Genomic DNA, 23,647 nt, shown 5'->3' with positions numbered 1-23,647 from the left:
CTGACGTGGAATCTGGGAACTGGGGTCAGTCTTCTGCAAAAGCAGTACACACTTTTGAACTACCGAGCCATCTCTCCAGCCGCCCCCTATCTCACTTGGAAGCAGGGAATAGCTTCTCCTACACTTCCTCCACACCACTGTCCACCAATGGGTGGTTACACTGTGATGGCTGAAGGCCAGCTCCTCAGTCATCAAGGAAAAGACTAACTAAACAAACATCCACTGAATGGTCCCACTCTGTCACAATAACATACCACCATTCTCCTTTGCCCTGTGCTAGTTCATGAAGATATAGGACCTGCGGACAAACGTGTAGAAACCGTCCTATCCCAGCATAGAACATTAATGCGATGACCTGTGTTGACTCTATCTGTGAAGTTCTTTCTTTCTGGAACGATGTCGAAAGAGAATTTCCTTAACTTGAAAAACAGAGCAAGGTGCCTGGGATGCAGCTTAGTTGATAGAGTGATTGTCTATCATGAAAAAAGCCCTGGATTCAATTACCAGACAATAAATACTTGACTAGATAGCAGACACCCGTGATCCCAGCTTGGGGACTGCGGGAGGGGGAAATCAGTAGGGTGGAAAGTTCCAGGATCATTCTTGACCACTCAGGAGCATACATGGAGCCTTGACTCAAAACAGCAATTAAATAATAATTAATAATAATAATATACTACTAATAGCAATAATAATAAATATAATAATATAAAAGTGGGAGGGAGCATGAGCATAGATACAACCTTCCAACTAGTAGATCACTTACGTCTCATCTTCTTTTGAAAATGTCACAAGAGATGTGTTTTTGTGATGTTTCCAGATTTATATCAGTAGATTCCACTTTGTTTTTTCCCCTCAGGAAACTATTGGGCTAAAGGTACTTTAGAATCCAATTTATTCAGTTTTTTTGACAAGCATTACTGAGTACCAGAAAAATTGAAGAGGAAATGAATTTTGTAGAAGACCGAGATCTAGAATTAGAATGCACATATCATCTTGTCAAACCTCTCATAATGGTGTCAAAGCAAGAGCAAGGACCTGAAAAAAGAAATAAGGCAGGGGTGTGAGGTGGTGCTGGGGACCATGCACAGATCAGACTTGGGCCAGCCTGAGACAAAGATCTAACTGATGCTTGTTCTCAAAATGCCAGTTAGCATTCCCTGGTTTACAGGAGACCGAAGGTCGTCTTGGTGGCTTCGAGACCATCTGAATTATCTCCATGGAGTTCAGACTGAAACAAGCACTCCTGACAAAACTTGAGAAGGAAAAAGAAAAGATCAGAACATTCAGGGACAGTAGGAAAGATGGGAGATGGTCAGCAAAAGAAAATCCATTTGAGGGATGAAGTACCCATGATGGAAAGAAGCAGGCCTGAGGGTCAGGGAAAAGAAAGTTACAAGTAGAGCATTGTGTAGTTGGTATCAGTCCACTCAGACAAAGCTACCCTGTAATGTGAATTGCATGTAAAGCTATCATACTCAGCAACTCTGCTCTTTGGAATCAAGAACCCTTAGAACTTTCTTAGCTAAATATTCCGAAGGAGGAGCAAACACCTTCCTTCCCACTTCTCAGAAGTTTGCATGGTTGAATAGAGCTTACTGGAAGGTCTGTGAGTATTTGAAGCTCCAGTTAGGCAAACAGCTAGGCAACAGCAGGGTGCCAAGCCTGGTGGACAGTCAGCTCTGCATACCACAGACTAGACCAAGCCAGGAGGATCCCTGCTCTCTTGAAGTGAGTGGGGCAAAACATGAAAGCTGCGTACAGTAGACTGGATCCTCTCAGAACTCAGTTTTGGAACACCATGAGTCACTAATGTCCACACCATCTACTGTGGTAGTATTAAATAAAACAATAAGACGTTATATCTTTCAGCAATGATCTCATCAAAGGAAGACAGAAAAGTAAAAGACGGAAATGTCTTGGGACAGTTGGATCTCTAAAAAGAGCTCTTATATCAAGGACCTGTTTCCACTGCCTGCTACTGGATTCTCCATTGTTTGATGTCACATGTCATTGGACTAATGTCACAATCTGGCTCAGTTGCAACTCTTCCCCAGGAGGAAATTCTGTCTCCAAAGAAAGAGCAGAATGGACATCTATCATGCAAATGAGTAGTCCTCTTCCAATAGGATCCATCTGACATGAGAGGGTAACGAGGGTAGATCCAACTGGCTTTCCTAGGGAATGTTCCTAAATTTGAATTCTTAAGGTAGAGAAGTTAGAAATCAGGATCTTGCTTTGGCACAATGTAGCCATCCCCTCAATGGATGAATATGTTTACAATTTAAGTCCAATTACCAAGTAATTCTTCCGTATTCAACGCCATAGATGTAGGAACATTTATTCTTAGTAGTTCTGAGCTAGAGGCCTGCTGTTTACAATATTTCTTGATTTATTATCTGTTTATTCAAATGGAAAAAAATACCCAGGGAGTGCAGAATTATTTCCCTTAAATAAATATTTGATTGCTATGCCTTAAATTGGAAAGGAACTTTTTAATGGTTGATAATGATGCTAAATTGATTGGTAATTTGTTTTGAAAGGATGAACTTTTAAACAGCTGTTTATTCTAATATGACGAAAAGCCCAATACCAGAAGGTATAGATACACAAACATTGCCACACGGCCCCTCCACTGTACATTCAAACACTTTGTTATGCATCATTTCTTTCTTATTTTTATGTGAATGAGCAGATGCACTGAAAGAACAATTAGTTTTTGAAGTAAGAACTAACCCGCAATGAGAGTGTATTAGAATGATTCTTTTGGGGAAAGGCAGCTATTAGGTCAGATGCCAGCTCCCTTAATTATTTGAGACCCACAGACAATAAAAGCAGTGAATCTGTTTCCTTGTGCTCAACATGAATATGACAACCGCTACCTTATAGGACCTGGATGACTATTAAATTCTATAATGAACCAGAAACTCTTTGGAATTCATGGTTATGAAGGATAAATCCATGCAACTTTTTTAAAGGTTACCTTTATTTTTAACTATGTGTCAAAATGTGTGACTGCATGTGCACATGTGCATGTGAGTGCAAGTATCCTTGGAGGCTGGAGGCATCAGACCCAGGAGCTGGAGTTGGAGACCTGTTGTGAGATGCCTGAGTACTAGAAACTCAAAATGGCTCCTCTCAAATAACAGCAGGCGCTCTTAACATCTGAGCCACCTCTTCATCCCCGTGACTTTATTCTTGTAGATGATTTCCTAAGCATTAATAAAGAGTTCTGTACAAATTCTGTCATGAAATTCACATCTGGACAATTATGTCTGGAAAAAACTTGAAAACACGCACAAAAAAATTAAGAATATTTTTCCCTAATTACAATAATAAAAATGTGATTAAAATGACACACACTAAGCCTTTATTCCAATCTACTCCCATCTCAGTTTTTAAAAAAGACAAAATCCAAAAACTCTGTCCACAGATTAAAAAGAAAGAAAACAGCACAATGGTGGTATAAATTTAGAACGCTAGAATTGATGGGCAGAAAATTAGATTTCCAGAAACAAAAAAGAGACTGGCAGGACCCTACTGATGGGAAAAAGCATAATGAAGGCCACATCAAATTTTTTGTTACAAAGAAGAAAGCAACTGTTAGGACAACATTCAAAACTCAGAGAGACAAAGTAGCAGGAGGGAGTCCCCGAGCAAATATCACAGTCTGCAGTTTAGTATTCCCACCCTCTCACTTTCCACAGTCCTATGACCTACTAGCATTGCTATTGCCCTTTGGGATCTGTAAAGACAGAGACAGGAGAAGCACTTGGATTGCCAGCATCCCAAAGGAGCAGAAGGCTCACGTGTAAGCGAAGAGAATGTTTGACTACTCCTCCTCAACGTACCCCCGGCCTGCCCTAGTGAGAGCATGGCAGCCAGAAACTCATAAGCAAGGAATCTCATGTATGAAAACAAATGCACAAAATCCATGAATTATGTCAAGCAAATCCGCCAATGAACAAAGCCACTGAAGTTGGTGACAGGAACAATGGGGAAGGGTTTCCTTGTCTACATGGTTCTGCTAGACTTTTGTTTCTGTAACCCTCAACTACAAACACATGAGGAAACAGACAGTAGAACCTGTCTGTTTGGGTGATGACCTTCAACTAGTAGATTCTTGATCCTCATTACTGGTGTGGTCCATATTTGAGAATCTGTCTAACTAGCTAAAATGTATTTGTAATCTCCAGGTCAACATTCCTCATACTTCTGTATCATACAGAAGTAGTAAAAACTGACTCATCTGGTATGCACATTCCTAGCCGAGGTCAGTCACAGCAACACTCAGCCTTCTAGTTTCACATATCTCAGACCAGTATCTTTTCCGTGATCAGCTAAGTAAGATCCTTCTCATGTTTCTGCACTCTATGCAGAATGATTCTCTCACACAGCACTGCAAGTCTGTCTACCTTCCTAAATGCCAGCAAGCTAGGATGTGCATTGGGAGCTAGTGCGTTAGATCGGCTTTCCTAGAGCATGATATGTAGCATTGTGACTGTGAAAACAACGCTTGTTAATCAACCATGTATACTGCATACAACATCTTCAACAGAAGCACACATTCTTGTACATTATTTCATGGATCTCTTGATGACAATCTTGTGACCTGAGGCTAATAAGAGTTTACTCTTGTATTTGGCCTAAGAGCAATGGTTTTCTATTAGCAATTCACTCACCACAGCAATTTCGAATAGCATAACTACCGTAAATAAGGGAATCCAATGGGATAGCGCCATATCGATAAGAAAGGCAACTGAAAGATCTAGCTAGAAGAAAGAGAAATGGTGCTAAAAAATAGTGTATGTTTGAAGATGCTTAAAAGTCAATAGACATAGCAAAGAGCAAAATAGACACCAGTGGTAGAAAAACTAGAAAGCTATACAAAACCCAGACTGATCCGAAAGCACAGGAAAGGGGCGGAAAATGCAAGCTGTGTGGGAGAATGTTTAAAGCCAAATCCTCAATGCTCCTCTAGAGGAAGGTACTGCTTCACACAAATATGCAAAACTCATTCTAATCTCTGACCTTCCTGACTAGATAAGAAAAGAAAACTTAAAACAGGATTTTCAAATTCCATATGAAAACAATTTGAGCCTAAAACATACAGTCTGAGCAACTGCTCTCAACTCAAGGACTTTGAAAGTCTACGATTCCTATGTCTACTCCAGAAGACTTACTTAGGCACCACAGCAAAATAAGAGTAAACAATAGAGTCACAAACATGAGATGAGATGCAAGACCTATTATTATTATTATTATTATTATTATTATTATTATTATTCCAATTATCGTTGCAGCACGTATCTAAGTTTCAGAGGTTTCTTTGATCAACATTTATATTGCTTTATCGCTTTAAAAGTGAGTATAAATATTATAGGCCTAGTGAAGACTGAAGGGTGAACATTAGGAAACAAACAAGAGAGAAAGGACAACCATTATTGTTGACTCTTTCGGTGGAATTTTTCATGGCATCTACAAGACAGTGTCACATCGTGCTGCCCTGACTGAGAAAAAGATGGTTTTTAATTCCCAGTATTTAAAAGGTACACAAAGAAATGCTAGAAGAGGCCAATAGGGAAAGGAGAACTTGGAAACCTAAAAAATTGAAAGGAGACACCCGCGGATCCCGGCCCGCAGCAGCTCTCTGCTCCCAAACCCCGTGGGAGAGACCTCACCGCCTGATCAGGTGGGCACTCCTGAGGCTGCAGAGCGGAGGAGAACACCAACACTGCCCACCCCTGCCCACATCCCTGGCCCAAGAGGCAACTGTATAAGGCCTCTGGGTTCCCGTAGGGGAGGGCCCAGGAGCGGCAGGATCCCTGCGCCTGAGACACCGCCGGAACCTGAAGGAAACAGACCGGATAAACAGTTCTCTGCACCCAAATCCCGTGGGAGGGAGAGCTAAACCTTCAGAGAGGCAGACACGCCTGGGAAACCAGAAGAGACTGCACTCTGTGCACATCCAGACGCCAGAGGAAAACACCAAACGTCATCTGGAACCCTGGTGCACGGAGGCTCCCGGAAAGAGCGGCGCAGATCTTCCCAGTTGCTGCCGCCGCGGAGAGTACCTCGGCAGTACCCCACGAGCAAACTTGAGCCTTGGAACCACAGGTAGGACCAACTTTTCCCCTGCAAGAAACCTGCCTGGTGAACTCAAGACACAGGCCCACAGGAACAGCTGAAGACCTGTAGAGAGGAAAAACTACACGCCCAAAAGCAGAACACTCTGTCCCCATAACTGGCTGAAAGAAAACAGGAAAACAGGTCTACAGCACTCCTGACACACAGGCTTATAGGACAGTCTAGCCACGGTCAGAAATAGCAGAACAAAGTAACACTAGAGATAATCTGATGGCGAGAGGCAAGCGCAGGAACCCAAGCAACAGAAACCAAGACTACATGGCATCATCGGAGCCCAATTCTCCCACCAAAGCAAACACGGAATATCCAAACACACCAGAAAAGCAAGATCTAGTTTCAAAATCATATTTGATCATGATGCTGGAGGACTTCAAGAAAGACATAAAGAACTCCCTTAGAGAACAAGTAGAAGCCTACAGAGAGGAATCGCAAAAATCCCTGAAAGAATTCCAGGAAAACACAATCAAACAGTTGAAGGAATTAAAAATGGAAATAGAAGCAATCAAGAAAGAACACATGGAAACAACCCTGGACATAGAAAATCAAAAGAAAAGACAAGGAGCTGTAGATACAAGCTTCACCAACAGAATACAAGAGATGGAAGAGAGAATCTCGGGAGCAGAAGATTCCACAGAAATCATTGACTCAACTGTCAAAGATAATGTAAAGCGGAAAAAGCTACTGGTCCAAAACATACAGGAAATCCAGGACTCAATGAGAAGATCAAACCTAAGGATAATAGGTATAGAAGAGAGTGAAGACTCCCAGCTCAAAGGACCAGTAAATATCTTCAACAAAATCATAGAAGAAAACTTCCCTAACCTAAAAAAAGAGATACCCATAGGCATACAAGAAGCCTACAGAACTCCAAATAGATTGGACCAGAAAAGAAACACCTCCCGTCACATAATTGTCAAAACACCAAACGCACAAAATAAAGAAAGAATATTAAAAGCAGTAAGGGAAAAAGGTCAAGTAACATATACAGGCAGACCTATCAGAATCACACCAGACTTTTCGCCAGAAACTATGAAGGCCAGAAGATCCTGGACAGATGTCATACAGACCCTAAGAGAACACAAATGCCAGCCCAGGTTACTGTATCCTGCAAAACTCTCAATTAACGTAGATGGAGAAACCAAGATATTCCATGACAAAACCAAATTTACACAATATCTTTCTACAAATCCAGCACTACAAAGGATAATAAAGGGTAAAGCCCAACATAAGGAGGCAAGCTATACCCTAGAAGAAGCAAGAAACTAATCGTCTTGGCAACAAAACAAAGAGAATGAAAGCACACAAACATAACCTCACATCCAAATATGTATGAATATAACAGGAAGCAATAATCACTATTCCTTAATATCTCTCAACATCAATGGCCTCAACTCCCTAATAAAAAGACATAGATTAACAAACTGGATACGCAATGAGGACCCTGCATTCTGCTGCCTACAGGAAACACACCTCAGAGACAAAGACAGACACTACCTCAGAGTGAAAGGCTGGAAAACAACTTTCCAAGCAAATGGTCAGAAGAAGCAAGCTGGAGTAGCCATTCTAATATCAAATAAAATCAATTTTCAATTAAAAGTCATCAAAAAAGATAAGGAAGGACACTTCATATTCATCAAAGGAAAAATCCACCAAGATGAACTCTCAATCCTCATCTTCGATTGGTTTATATACAAGTGTGCAATTTCTAGGCTTGAAAGTAAAATGATGCTATCTGGTGCTGGATAGAGGAGCCTTATTTTTTATTATGGCAGCTTGCTATTTTTGTAACATGGTGATTTGGTTGAACACAATAAAGTACAGTAGTAACTGATCTCCCCCTCTTCCTGGATGAGTGAGGAGATGATTAAATGTTGATGTCAGCATCCATGAGCATATTCAGATGAGCTTCTGCTTCTGTTGAAAAGGATGCTGTGTTTGATTGTGGTCCGAAGCTTTGAAGCACTACTTGGCATCTCCTTCCTTGGAGGTCTCACTGTTTAAACATAACAGATTTGATAGCTTGTTGGTAAGGTGAGGTCCAGCTTGTCTCCACTAGGTCATCTTCATGTGAATCCGGTGGTTATACGGTTTTGTTCTAGGGATATTTCATTTTTTTAATAACGGTTTTAGCTGACATTCATGGAGAGAATGAATCCTTAGAAGTGTGCCACTAGTGAAAGGAAATCCTGTCTAGAGTATGTTTCTTTACAAAGCTGTGTCACACCATCCTTTGGGCCCTCTGCTGGAAAAGTAGAATCAAGTCTCAAATAATGCCTTTTAAATTGTATCCTCTAGTATTATAGATGTAGGACAGTACTGTATCATACCTCTGTGGATGTAAAATAGCTTGTACCTGCTTTATGATATGTAGTAGTGACCGTGCTTTATCCGAGCTGTTTTTAATGATGTTGCTCAGAATGTTTTCTTTCCAGATGATGATTGAGAAGCTAATTTTAAAAAAAAATGGTGCCAGGTACCACAAGAGTAACAGAACTGTGCTGTTTTCTCTGGTTTTGTTTTTTTACTTTTTTTTTTTAATGGAGTGTGCTGGATGTCTCTACAGTTTTGTTCAGATGACTGCAGAACCTGGAAAAGCTGTTGCTGCTGTTGATGCATAACACACTGCTATTATTGGTCTTTTTATATAAATATAAATATATATAAAAAAACTGAAAGGAAATGTTAACATAAAGTTGAAAGTTACAGTCCCTTAATGACTCCTCTCAAATGTCAGAGCAACCGTTAGGAATGCCACTTGTAATTTCTGATTGCCAATTTCGTGTTCACACATTTTATCGTTCTGTCATAACTATTAAAAAGAGTTGACACATCTTACCAAAGGCACAACTCAAAGTGGATCAAGTTGAGAATAGAGACACAGAAGGCAAAACCACTCACCAAATGGGAAAACATGCTAACAAACCGAGAACCATAGACCTCGAAGATCCCCACTGTCCCATGTTTCTGTATTTGGTCTAAGCCATAGAGCTACTGTCTTCATGTGTAATCAGTTAAGCAGCTCTCCTACCTGTATATTTACCCCATGAATCAGCTTACTTTAAGATACACTTAAAGACAATGTCAGTTTTCTAAGTGCCTAGATCACCTGACCTCTCAGAATCAGTTCTGTTATGGGCTAGAGCATACACTGCTTTCACTCAGAACCTACCCAGAACGCTGAAGTGCTTCTGGCCTCCCACCAACCATGATGTGTGTGTACCAGACAAAGAGGACAATGTACCCAAGGACCTGGTCATTGCTTCTAAGTTAGACAAAACATCATTTCCACAAGGATTTCATATACGGCAGTGTAGACATTGTACCATCTAAAATGCTTGACAGTTAGTAGACATAAGTGTGAGTTCAGAAGAAAAGACCTCGGCTTGAATCTCATTTGTGACTTAAATAACTGTTATGAACCCAGTTTTTCTCGTCTGCTTAAATGAAGTTCTAAGGTCTACACCTTTAGTAAATAATTATTGGTAGACGACCGCTTTGCAGATTAACTATGATGTACTGTACAGTATCCAGCGCTGACAGCTGGAAGGAGTAATTCAGCCCTGTTCTATCCACTAGCAACGTGGTTAGGAGAAGCTGCGAGCTGTGAGTGGGAAATCATAGTCACTGACTCACTCTGTATTGGTAGATATTTAAAATGGTGTATTTTGACGTGAAGCTGGGGGGGGCAGGAATCCAGTATTCATGGAGACTAAACAGAGCCCGAATCGGACACACTACAGCTACTGTAATTGGTCTTGAATGAAGTAGTTACGATTGCACTACTCATGGTTAGAAATTCTAAGCAGGAACTAAAATGCTGAAATACTAAGACATCACTCCCTAGATGGAGATTTCGGTATGGCGTTTGATCTGCCAGAGAGAAAAGTCATTCCAGTGAAAGAAGAGGAAGGCTTTCTCTCTCTCCATGTGTGATTTATGTACAGGTTCCTTGGGATTGGCAAAGATGGTGGGTTTATGCTAGAAGGACCTATTAGGTTAAATTAGTATTCTAAACTGCATCATAGCAAATCAAAAGTAAAAATTTCATATTTTTTCACATTAAATTTTAGTTTGTTATACGGTTATCAAAAGTCATTTAAACAAAACCATTAAGTATTGTGATATTTTATGCCTTTCTACTATGTACTCACTGTATGAGAGAGAAAGAGAGGAGGAGAATACGGCGTATGTGTAGAAGTCAGGAAACAGCTTATAGAAGTCAGTTCTCTCATTGCACTATGTAGGTTCCAGGCAATGAACTTGGGCTGTCAAGTGACCTTGGCAGCAAGCATCTTCACCCGTGAGCCATCTCCCCAGCCCTCCTTACGTTTTATAGTTATATTTTAAGCAAAGTGACAAATTATAGACTGTATAACTGAGATGTGAACAATTCAGGGTAATTTTAATGGGAATGGTCCTCATAGTCTCTGCCATTTGAAAGTTTGGTCCCCCAGTTGGTGGCACTGTTTGGGGATTTGGTGCTGCAGCCTTGCAGAAGGAAGTGCTTTCATGCTTTTAGCACTTATCTCGCTGCTCCCACAGCACGCCTGCCACTTGCTGCTGTGTCTCCCTGACACCCTGCTGAAACTGGAATCCAGAATAAACTCTTTCTCCCAAAGGCTGCCTTGGTCATGGTGTTTAATCAGTGCAACAGAAAAGTAACTACATAGAAGGCACCAACAGTAACTTTGCATCTGCTCATACCAGAACTCATTTTCCAAATGACTTGCAAAATTATCTTCTAAAGAGTAAGCTACGCCAGAATATGAACTATTGCAGTTTAACCGTGGCCCAATTAATGCCATCTAAAATATAGTTGTCGGATACTTTATATCAAAATTTATCTATGCAATACAATCTCACAATATCTTCTCATATGATTCTCTGAGTTTGCCCCAGCTACCAACACCTTTATCCTACCAACCTGTTTCTATTAGCCTTTCTATAAGAAACATTTTCAATAAAGAATGGTTCTGCCTGGACAGGCTACCTCCTGTGGCCAGCCAGGAACCCTGGTGGAGTGATAGGGACACCGACCCACTCAAAAAACTTTCAACCTGATTCTTATCCTGTCTACAAGAAAGGTAAGAGTGTAAATCCCAGCTTAGGCACCAAACAGCCACTGCTCAATATAATTTAAATTTCTAAAATCCCCCTTCGGCTGCTCCCTCCCTTTGTAACCTTTTTGTTGTTGTTGTTGTTGGTTTATGAATTTCTTTCTACAGTTTTATGTTTCGTGTACCAGCAGACCTTCACTAGACAACCTTCAAAAATAATTCTCTCTTTTGTTATTATAATTGAACTCAAATCAGTGGTCAATCCCACTCCACTGTTTTGGAAGAAGGCCTGGGTCAGGATAAGCAGAAGAGCAAAGCCAGGAGCCCCAAGCTCTCACAGCAAGGGCGCTGGTCAATGAGGGGAGGGGTGCAGAAGATTCATAGAGCAACAAGCCCCACCATGGCCAAGTGCTTGCTACCATTCGGTGCCACAAGAGCACCCCTGCCCATTGCAGAGACTGCCCGACTGCTCCTCACCTTCTGGAACTCTCCAGAGGCATGAAGAAAAGGCAGTCAGAACACAAGAGAAGTTTCCTCTATTCTTCCCATGATAACCAAAAAAAAGAAAAAGCATCCTTTTTTTTTCTGAAAGTCTTTGTACACTAAGGTTCCCAGAGGGCAGTTCTGACTAGTGTTCTGGACAATTTACATGGATTTATATTCTTCACTACCCTTTTGGGAAGGTGATTAATTGCTATGGCAACAATTACATCATAGGACATCTATGCTTACTCAGGAATGATGCGATAATGGTATACATTCTCTCTCTCAAAAGTGCTTCAGAATGATGGGAGTCCCTTATGTTGGTTTTATAGATGATTTGCCATTCTAAAATAATCCAATATAGAGTGCTTCATGGTGCTTACATTTGTTGGAAGAAAGCAGAAAGATGTAAAAATACCTAAATATAGAATGTATCTATTTATGAAGAAATTATTTACTGTGTAAGTACACAATAACTCCTGACAATATGTAATTGTCTAAGAGACAGTATGGGAGAAAATTGAAAAGTGAATATTATTTATAATTATAAGAGTTCATATGCCATTGGCATCTTATCGTAGTTATGAATCATGTCCATCTTAGCAGTATCAATACAAGTCTTTGTGCACTTCCAAGCTATGAAGCACAAAAAGCAGAAGACCAAAATGTACTAAGCTAATCTTTACAGCATCAGTTCCCAACCTGTGAATTATGACCCCTTTGAGAGTCACATAGCAGATATCCTGCACACCAGATAATTACATTATAATTTATAATAGCAGCAAACTACAGTTAAGAAGTAGCAACAAAATAATTTTATGGTTGGGGTTCACCACAACATGAGGAGCCATATTAAAGGACTCAAGTACTTGGAAGGTTGAGAAACACTGTCTTAGAGCTGTGATATTTTAATAACATCGCTCAGTGGTTCAGAACATTAATTGCCCTTGATGAGAATATCAGTTTGATTTCCAGCATCCACATAATGGCCCACTATCTGTAACTTCAGTTCCAGAAGATTGGATGTCCACTTCTGGCTGTTGAGAGGAGAAGGCATATTCAGACACATATATGTTTTATATCAACATGAAAATTTGGTATTGCCAATTTTCTAAGCCATTCCCACAAGAATCTCAGCAAAGACACCAACAAAAGTAAAAAACAAGGGTTGGCTATGGTTAGACCACTGGCTTGGGAAACCCTGAAATTCTCACCACACCAGTATAGGTGTCTCTTGGATTAAAAGAGGATCTTTTTTTCTTCTTAAATAGATTTTGAGGGTTTTGTTTGTTTTCACACAAGCACACACACATATATGATTTTTCTTAGTGTGTGTGTGTCTGTGTGTGTGTGCGCGCGTGTGTGTGCGTGTGTCTATGTGTGTACGTGTGTGTGTGTGTCTGTGTGTGTACGTGTGTGCGTGTGTGCATGTGCGTGTGTGTGTGTCCTGAGTTCTCAGAGGCTGGAAGACGGTGTTGGATTTCCCGAGCTAGAGTTAGAGCCATTGGTGAGCTATCTAATAGGAGTGCTGGGAACCAAATCTGAGCCCTCAGCAAGAGCATCAAAGACTCTTAAACATTGAGATGTCTCTCTAGCCCCAGAAGAGAGGCCTGGTGTTGAATGCCTGAAGTCTGAGAATTGAAAGGTTGAGGCAGGAGGATTATGGTAAGTGGGAAGCCAACCTGAGCTACATAATGAATACCAGTCCAACCATGGCCACAAAACAAGACCCTGTCTCAGCCTCTCCCTAATCCCTCTATTAAAACGAGATTGCATTTGCCAGAAGCCTCTAGAGAAAAACATGGGTTAACTCAAAGCTGTTCCTGGTCTGGAGTTCTGACATGGTCTTATCATTTGCTGAAAGCTGACATAACACAGAATGCATGAAATTATACCAGAAATTTAGAGATTAAGTGCTTGAATGTTATGGTGCTCCCAGAAGGAAGAGCCAATGTCTGAAATTTGGTTCATTCAGATTTTTATCTTGGTTTTTACTAGAAAGTCTCTATATAAACACACTCACATATGCATGTGCACACGCACACACACACACACACACACACACTCACACACACCAGCAGTGATCATACAGTCTAAAAAGGGTTCTTTCTTGCCATCTTCCCAGGACCTGTGTGACCGTGAAGATTGTAGACTTCCATAGCGAACTAAATGAGTTCAAATCTCTATTACTTAATTATTTTAATCTTCGTGTGCCTTGGTTTTTCCCCTCTGGAAAGTAGAAATAATGGCAGTTGAAAATAGGACACGAAACGTACATCTGCTCCTGACACTAGGGTTAGCAAATACTAGAATTACTGTCACACAACTCTGGGGGTGAGGAGTCCAGGGTTGAAGCCTGGGCAGATTCTGTGTGGAGGGAATGTGAGAGCTGTTCTCTGCTTCCAAAATGGCAACTTCTTGCTTATCTTCACATTAAAAAAAAGGGGGGGGGGACAAATGTTATTCCACACAAAACAGAAGAGAGTAAAGAACCTGGCAGCTCTCTTGCATTGGGGCATTGATCCTATGGATGGGCGTAGAGCCCTTATTGTCTAATCACCTTGCAAAGGTCTCATCTCCTAATATTCACCTTGGGGTTTAGGTTACACCTTAATTTTAAAGGGGTACAAACATCCAACCTATACCTACGAACTATAGAACAATCGTGAAAACCAATTGAATATTTTCCCATCTGAAGACACACCTATATCCATAGTTGATCAAGAACAAACAAACAGAAAAACAGTAGAAGACAAATGTCAGGCCTGTACCTATAATCCTAGCATTCAGGAGTCGGAAGAGGGAGAATTATAAGATGGTAGTTCTGTCAGGCTACATAGTAAAACTGTCTCAGAAATACCAAAGACTGGGAATGTAGTCTCTTCGAGTAGAGTTTTTGTCTGGTACGCACAAGGCCCTGGGTTGGTTGCTAACAATCTAATTAATCAATCGGGCAACAGGAACCAGTGATGGTAATAACTGGCTGCAATGCTTGGATTATATGAGAAAAAGCTAGATATTTCTCTGAGGGCCCTTCTAATCCTACTATCTCTAGACATTCAGAGTGAATTCTAGGGCTGGAGAGATGGCTCAGGGGTTAAGAGCACTGTCTGCTCTTCCAGAAGTCCTGAGTTCAATTCCCAGCAGCCACATGGTGGCTCACAACCATCTGTATGTAACAGAGTGAATTCTAAAGAAACCTGGGTCCATTTTACCCTATATGTTTCTACTTTGTCATATTGGTTAAACCTGCATGCAGAGGGCAGGAATATCTGCAAGTGGTTGAGTGCATTTGGAATACGAAGGCAATCAAACAACATGTGCAGTGACAGGGCTGTAAGAGAGTGACCAGGACACAGTTGATGACCACTAGCCAGTGAGCATAGAGGGAACCGGGCCATGTTCGCCATAAAAATAGATTGAGCAAATTGAAAACTGTCTTTGGAGAATCATGAAGATGAGTCAGCAGTGGCTTTGTCATGCCTGACAGTGGGATCCTTAGGCAACCTCCACCCACACACTGTGATCTTTGTTTCTTGTAACAGCTTTCGTGAGATCCATACTAATGCGATTTTAATAAAAACAAAACAGGAAGCAACCTGTTTTCTAAAGGACGGGTTTCCACTTCTGCGATACCAGCAAGAACAGATCTAAATTCTGGACAGGAACACAATTTTAAACAAAACTAAAACAAATCCTTGCTTCATTTAAATAGGTCCTGCTAAAATCCCATTATCAAAATCAACCAAATAGCTTTACATATGATAGCTAACGTCGTAGATGCTAACAATATGCTAGGGGTTGAAACTATGGCTTTACAACATCCCTGAGGGGTAGTTACTAAAACAAGCCCCATTTCACAGTGGAGGGTACAGGCTTAAAAGGGCAAAGGGTAAAAGGGCTCTAACCTAGAACCTGTGCCCTTGGCCTTGCCCTGCGCATAGCCTGGCAGAGAATTACCCTGGAGGACTTCAAGTGCTCTATACAATGGGTTATTTCACTCCATAATGAGTCAGACTCATTGACTTCCACAAAAACACTTTCCCTTCACTCACCATGATAGAAATCTATGCCAGAAGCTGAGGGGAGCCAGGGAGCGAACTCCCCACTCTGTTAGCCCACACTCCAGTAAGAACATAAGCTAACATTGTATTCCAAGATAATCTTCGCTCAGAGATAGAAGAAGAATTGATGGGAGCATTAGTTGGGTTCATTGCCTTCTTTAAAACAGCTTTTGCTCTTTAGGCCCTTACTGATTTAATGGGAAGCTGACTTAAAGTTAAGGCTTAGGAAAGAAGTCCACAAAGGTCCTGCCAGAGGAAAAAATATGTTTAAAGCTATATTTAAATCCTAAATAATTTAAGACTATCCTTTCAAACAGCCTACACTACCTAAAGTAATAGTCCTACCGAATGGCTTCCAGCTACTTCTAACCATCTGAAAACAGTGAAGCTGTCACACCCAAGTCCAGTCATAGTTGTGCTCCTTATGGAGTTTTCCTTCCCAAGGCGGTGTTTGTAGAGAACGGCAAAGAAAGTAGAGGGAGTAATAGTGTGACACCCCCTCACTCTATCTGTTTTAGCCTGCCTTTCATTGTGATGTCCTGGCTTCTGAATTCCAAGCAAGACTTGAACAGAAGCTCATGTAGTCCTGAACATAACTCTACGAGTTGTAGCCCTGGAGAAGATAGGTCAGGATGAACACGCCATTCAAGCAAGGCTAAAGCCATTTGCTAGGACTGCACCAGGGCTGTGTCAGAACAAAACACCTTTCTAGCAGGCTCACTGAGTGCTCCTGCCTTCCCGGAGAGTACTCTTCGGCAGAATCACGCTAAGAGGAAATAAGAGCGCCAAGATGTGCACCAATTGTGTCCTTTTAGTCCTGGAATCCAATAACCCTGGATGTCTGAAAAACAAGTCAATCGATGGCATCTTTTCTCTCCCAAACCTGAGAGAGGCTTCTATCAGAGAGAGGAAATAAAATAGTAGTAATAAATATCTACTCTATATAGTTGTATATGAAAGCATTGGCTTAGAACCGAATGGAGTCACGTTCTAGACGTGCCACTCAAGAACTGTGCAAGTTCAGCCTATTCAGCAAATCTCTTTGGCTTGGTATCTTCATCTTCAATATGAAAACAAAGGTTTGAAAAGGTAAAATAAGATAGCACATGCGTAGCCTTCGGTGGTGACTGCTAGATGTATGGTAAGAGTTGCCTTCTTATTACCATTATTACGCTGTGGTTCTTGACTTTATATGTCAGTGTTGCTCTGAGCACTGGTACCCTGTTGTTTGGTCAAGCAAGTTATTGCATAGGTGGTATTACTATTTAAAATTAACTGACTCGAACAGATTACCTTAATGAAATGCTTGAGCCTCGCGTAACCATTGAAGACATTAAGAATCTAAATTATAACTTAGAAACTGTGCTTGAGTTCCAGCATGCAAATTTATCTTAAGCTACAAATTGCAGACTTGCTGGACCCAACGAATACTATGAACCAGCTACAAACCAGATCTGTATGTCTGTATACAGCTAGGTCTGTGTGTATCCATGTCTATGTATGTTACATTCATAAAATTGTATATTACTTGGGTATAAATGGATAGACAGATCATATTGATTCTGTTTCTCTGGAGAACCACGACTAGGACCAACATCATAACCATATAGCTTTACCCCTTTGTAGGACACATGAAAAGCACAGCTGATGTAAGTCACAGTATCTGATTGATTTCAGGACTGTTCTTCAGAAATGTCCAAGCTACCAATCCCCAAAACCCAGGCCAAGCATTTCACAATGAACCACAAGCACAGTAAAGACACTAGTATGTCTGCTGTGCTTTCACCTTCTAACATAGATTGAATATGTTTTCCCCCTTGGAAATAATCATTCTAGTGCTACGGTTCTCATTTCAGAACTTTATGTATCATGCTTTGTCTAAAGAACTGTTTCTTTCTTCCATGTTTTTTCTTCAAAACACTAAGTCAAATGTAAATAAGAAATACCCAAGTTAATAAAGATGAAGGAAAATAAAAACAAAACAAAACAAAACAAAAAACCACTAAGTTGCTGCATTTCCATCAATCGGTCCAGAGATTTGTTTATAAGCAAAGCACAAAGGAAACTGATTGGCCCTTCCGTAACTAATAGGTATTGACAGCTGAAATTATTCTCCTAGGCTCTGGATATAGAAATTGATTCCGACTAAGGAATCCAAACGCTGCACATCATTGCCAAGAGTGCAGAGAAATCTCTTCTGAGTTCATCCAGGAGGAAGAATGTTTACTGGCCATCTTCTTCTGACACCCACACTTCCAACAGTCCTTCTCCGATCGTTCTTGTTTATCACCCATTTACTATGAGGACAGGTGCTATATTCCTCTCTTAATTACTCTTTCCTACAATCTCCTATGCTGCACAGAAAACACCCACGAAGCAGCATGTCTCTGGAATGGAAGGGATGAGCACTACATATTTGGGATGAGATGGGAGTTGAAGGAAACGCTGCCAGAGGCTTCGTAAAAGCTGCAACATCTGCTCACTAAAAATAGCCATGAATCCAGACCAGGGAAAGAATCCCTGCTTTTCTTTCAAACTGTAGCCTAAGGAATCTATTTCCACGAATCAGTTCGCCAGCTATTGATTAGCTTCTCTCATTAGTCTGCCTAATGGCTGCAATAGAAAATAGAAGGCTGCTTTGTAGGCACCAAACGGAGGGGACCCTACCTAACAAGTGCCTATGCCCCAGGCACAAGCTCCAAGCCCTCTCCATCTCCTCAGCGCTTGAGCACTCAACCACTCATTTGTGAGGTATTGTGGACTGCAATATCACAGTATCTACCATCTGGCAGGCACTGCTGCAGGTGATGAGAGAGAGAGAGAGAGAGAGAGAGAGAGAGAGAGAGAGAGAGAGAGAGAGAGAGAGAGCTGCTTACCCTAAAAGAACACACCTGCATTCATCTAGGATTTCCAGGTGCTCTTCTGCACGGTCATACTACAACGAAGACAGCAGCCCTCCCAGAAGCCCCTTATCCCAGCGTCTCCCACATATACAACTTCTTGGCTTGGCGTGTGAAGTCAGCAGCCCTTCTTGTCACCCCAAAATAAGCACATCTCCTATTTAGTATGTTTTCCTCGAATTTATACTCCTCCTTTCTGGAAGCAGAGATGAGAGATGTGTTGCCAACACAATAATTCCAAGTCTGGCTCCCAAACAAAACCTGACAATACCACAGTTAATACTTGTCTCAACATTTCCAAGTGAATCTCAACTTGCAGGCTGTGAGAGAACATGGACACTGCTCTTCTCCCTCCATTCCTGGGCCTCTTCCAAAGTTGTATATTATTCTTGGGAACATTAATAATTATAACAGCTAATGTATTTCAGGCCTGGTGCCAAGAAATATAACTATCTCATTTAATCCCTTTCAATCTCCTTATGAGGTAGGTGTTCTTATTCTAATTTCACAGATGATGAAACAACACTGGTAGAAGGTTTAAGATAATTCTCTCAGAGCCATAAGGTTGCTATGCTAAGCAAAACCAAACCCTGACCACCATCGGACTCGGCTCATCTTTGTCTTATGTGGTAGTTACAAACAAAACTTCAGGGTCTCAGAGAAAAGGAGTGCAGAGGGCATCAGAGCACTGCAGTTCCCTTCTGAAGGCAGGGCCCTCCTGTGATGCCTGCAATCAATCTTGTTCTACTAAAAGTCACTGTTTGGACCCCAGACACCTAGATCTTATTAACGTATTACCTTTGTATTTACCACGAGGATGCAAAGAACTCCCAGCAAACTTGAAACCTTGCAAAACCTGGCCCAAACCTATACCTCCAAGCCTCTGCCCCCTCCCTCCCATGCAGGTGTGTAGTGTACTAAACTTACTTTTACTTTCCTGGGTAGAACGTAACTTCGTCAGCTCAGGTTTCTGACATGTTGCTTTGACACAAAATACTACTTGATGTAACCATTAGCACCACCCGGGTACTCACAAAAACATATTCTTCCATTTATTCTGCCCATGTCTTCTTCTGTCTCTAATTTTAAGCTACTAGGATCCTTTCCTGACCCTTTCATTTGATGCTTTCTTGGTTTGCCTTTGTATTATCTGCATTCTTCTATGTACCCATGACTTATACCAGCCTCATAGACAGAAAGTTCAAAATAAGTTCTTCCAAATGAATAAATGGACAAGATAGGAAGAGCCCTTTCTCTAGCATTCTGATATCCTCAATATGCCTTTCCAAATTCAGACAAGCTCAAGATTATCTTAGACGCCACACACTATAATGGATGGATATCTATGGCATCAGTCATAAGAATCTACCCATAGTGGTTTTACCACCCATCTATAGAACAGAAGGGACCAGGCAATCTAACTCGTCATTCAGCTCCTGTTCTCTCTTGGCAGAATCATCCAGAGTGAAGGGAGAAGTGGATGAATGATATCCAAACAAGGACTTGAGATTCCAGGGTAAGTAAAAGAGGCACAACAGTTAGAGATGTTCACAGCTAAGAGTTAAATAGATCCCAACTCAGATGGTCTGTGACTCCAGAACTTGGACCACATGAGAACTGCTAGATTGAGACCAGCATGGACTGTATAAAGAGGTCTTGAAATAAACGAATAAATGACATTTCAGGTCTCAACTCAATGTCACAGCCATAAGGTGACTGCCTGCTACGGCAAGCAGCAAGCGATCTGTTTCCTTTGTCACTCTCAGCAGAAAGAAAGAGTGTACTATAGTCTATCACCAAAATTAAGGTTCCTTAGATCTGTTCAAACCAACCTAAAACCTCACCTATCCCCAGAAGTCTATGGCCAAGGACTCTGTGAAATGTCTGGTTTCTATCAGCCATCTGGGGTGAAATGGATGAATTGGTTAAGAGAATGGATAAGAGATATTTTTCTTGGTAGATTTTCTAATGCCAGTTATTAAAAGAGAAAGAACATATTTATTCCCCCTAGTACAATTAGGACCCCCACCCAAGACCGTCCCTGAAATGTCACGTGTAAATGTTTCATATTTCTTTGGAGGCATGGCTGCATTTCTTCCTGCTGATGCAAGCTTCTCTCCAAGTTAATCATCCTCTTGTGCAGACAGGCTCGTGCTGAGTCAGCTCCGACATGTAGAGGTTGATTGCTTACCGCAGCTATGGAAACTGCCTCGTTCAACCCCACATATAGACAATATGGATGTAAGTCAGATGACTTCATAACTCTTTTTGATATAGAGTTCTTTCTAATCATATAAAGCAAATGTCTATCCCTGCATGCTGGATGAAAACTCCCTGATTGGGTGAAACAACCCTGGCTGGAGAGAAAGCAAAGGAGAAATGGCTACAGCTCGCTACTGTCTGCCATAGCTCTGATGCCCCCGGCATCACACTCATGCAACTTGAGACACAAATTTTAAAGCCAATGAGATTACTTACCTTGTTGCTGTCTCAGTTAACCACCTACCCTACAGTTTAACACCCAGTTTCTAAACTGTGGGTGACAATCGCACTGAGGGTAGTAAAGTTAAATGTGGAAGTCATAAAAATATTGACAATAGTAAGAGGTTTGTTACTACGCAAAGAGTAAATATTAACTCAAAAGCAAATGCATAGTGGATCAGATGTTTCTAGAAACTCTTGCCAGTGTTGCATCCCATCACTTTGCTTATTGGTTCTGCATGCACAGATGTGCACTTTGCACTGTGCATGCAATGGAGCACCAACCACCATAGCCGGAAAAAGACTGATTCATATTCAAGACTATTGTAGGCTATGAACTGCAGTGGATTTTTAAAATTATTTCCTTTATTTTTAAGATCCCAATATATTTACATTGTACACACACACACACACACACACACACACACACACACACACACACAAACAGGCATTTCCCTTACCTCCTATATATCCCTCCTTTCTCTCTTTCAAGGTCATGGACTCTTTTCCCATTAATTGTTGATATAAATCAACAGTATATTTATATGTCATTGTCATGGTTGGGGGTGGGTGAGAAGTAGAATCACAATGTTTTTATTGGGCAATTTCCACTCTTAGCTATTGGTTTACTTATAGATGACAAAGACTTTTATAGTTTCCCCCATCAGTCCTCAGAATGTAAGTATGAAATTAGTTTGCCTTTTGAAATGCATTGTTAAAACATTTGTTTTTGAAAGTTGTTGATTGAGTAGTAATTTGGGTTGCATAAAGTACAGTTCATTGAATTTTGGCTTGGAAATGGGACAGAATTTCTAACGATTTCCAAAGTAGTCTTAAACACACTCCTACCATTGTGAGCTGTGTACTTATGTGAAACAATGCTCTCAGCACTGGTAATGTAAAATCAAAATGTCGATCAATTTAATGATGCTCTACAACCTACAGCTTCAAGCAATCAGCCAAGATTTAATTCCTTTCGTAAGAATAAACAAGCGAATCCATCTCATTAGTATGCAACGTTGCTTAAATCTTTAACAAACATCAAAATTCCATGTCTGTCAAGGAGTTGTTTTAAAAATAAGTTTTTCATGATTTATGACCAGTAGGGTCTGGTTTATACACCTACTTTCTGTAAGTAAATACGTGAGTTTCATAAAAATTTCTCACCTGCAAAGGGGCATCTAGCAGGAAAAGTTTATGAACTTGCCTAACATGGTGAAACCCTGTCTATTGTCTATCTTTACGCTCATTTATATACTTACCTTCTTAATTGCTGCTCTCCCTGAAAATGTATATCTAATACAAGCAATATGATACCGATTGCTATAATACCTAATATTGCGTGACACTTTTCTTCGGGAACTACTAACTTTGAGACGAGAAAGGTTTCCTCTCAGAGGAGACGACTGAGTCCATTCATCAGCACTTGAGTTGAAAACAATCTATTCTCTAAAATGAAAGCAAACAGGCTTACACATTTTTAAGCATGACAGGACCCGGCTTTACCAAGAGAATCCGTGCATCGTCATCCTATTAGCAGCAGGAAATGACAGTAAGCACCAAGGAAGCAGAGTATTTTAATTTTCAAAAGACAAGAATTTTTCTGGGAAAATGTTGTTATTCAGCCTACCTCAATCAAAGGAAGAGGACAGAAAGGTTTTAAAGCCACACATGTATTAAAAGAAGAGGAGGAAACACTCTACTGCTAGCTTGTAGGTAACTCCACATGCAATATTTTTATTTTTATCAATGTGGTTTCATAGATAGATGAATCAAACACATAGAAAATAAAACATTCTTATTAAACTAATTCTGAACTTCCACCAGGAACGGAGAAGGCTTAGGAGACTTGGGTGTTATCATCAAATAAGGAAGACAGATTACGCTAAATAGAAACCACCTATCTGTCTGGGAGTGTGGGCTCATGTGAGGTATGGAAAAATCACAGCAAGATACAGAGATACATGGACAGGTAAAGGCCCATCACAAATGCTATCTAGTAAATGTTATTGGGAAATAATACATAACACATGGTATATACATAAATGTTTAAATATCCCCCAGCAAATTTCAGAAGATAAGAGTAGAAGACAAAACACAGGGGGCTGGGGTGGGAATGGATGAAGGTCTTGGTAGGTACATGAGTACCTACGTCCAATGGGCAAGACATTGCAGTGAGCATCAGTAATCTCAGAGCTAGTACGACGAGGACAGAAGAAACCCTGGGGCTAGCTGCCATTCACAAAGATAATCGGTCTTAAAAAACAATACTGGAACCTAGTCTAAGTGGAGAGGAAGGTTAACAAAGAGGGCCAGAGAGTAAGCAGAGATAAATAATACTATCAGTGTTTGAAAAAAAGTCACAGAGAAACATTATTTTATAAAGCTTAACTTAAAATATATACATAGTATATGTGTGCATATATATAATTTTTAATTATATAATATATATTAAGTAGAGTTATACCACATTGAATGATAACGTTTTCCTCAAGAGCTAAAGACTACCTAACAA

General features: G+C 40.7%; 1 protein-coding gene and 1 long non-coding RNA gene across 3 annotated transcripts in view; both read right to left on the bottom strand.

Moving 5' to 3' along the window:
• Slc35f1 (solute carrier family 35, member F1) overlaps positions 1–23,647 on the bottom strand; it is a 395,235-nt gene that overhangs the window by 357,792 nt on the left and 13,796 nt on the right.
• On the bottom strand, positions 7,891–16,206 carry LOC147998644 (uncharacterized). 2 transcript variants are annotated; one of them, XR_015645864.1, is made up of 2 exons: positions 16,097–16,206; positions 7,891–8,140 (listed from the first exon to the last, which is right to left on the bottom strand). It is a non-coding gene; the product is annotated as an uncharacterized LOC147998644 (long non-coding RNA). The 2 variants fall into 2 exon arrangements; XR_015645865.1 differs by lacking the exon at positions 16,097–16,206 and adding an exon at positions 11,682–11,869.

The sequence above is a fragment of the Rattus norvegicus genome, chromosome 20 (assembly GCF_021556685.1).
Source record: "Rattus norvegicus strain SHRSP/BbbUtx chromosome 20, alternate assembly SHRSP_T2T, whole genome shotgun sequence".
In the NCBI taxonomy this organism is placed as follows: domain Eukaryota; kingdom Metazoa; phylum Chordata; class Mammalia; order Rodentia; family Muridae; genus Rattus; species Rattus norvegicus.
This window is presented reverse-complemented; position numbering and strand designations above follow the sequence as displayed.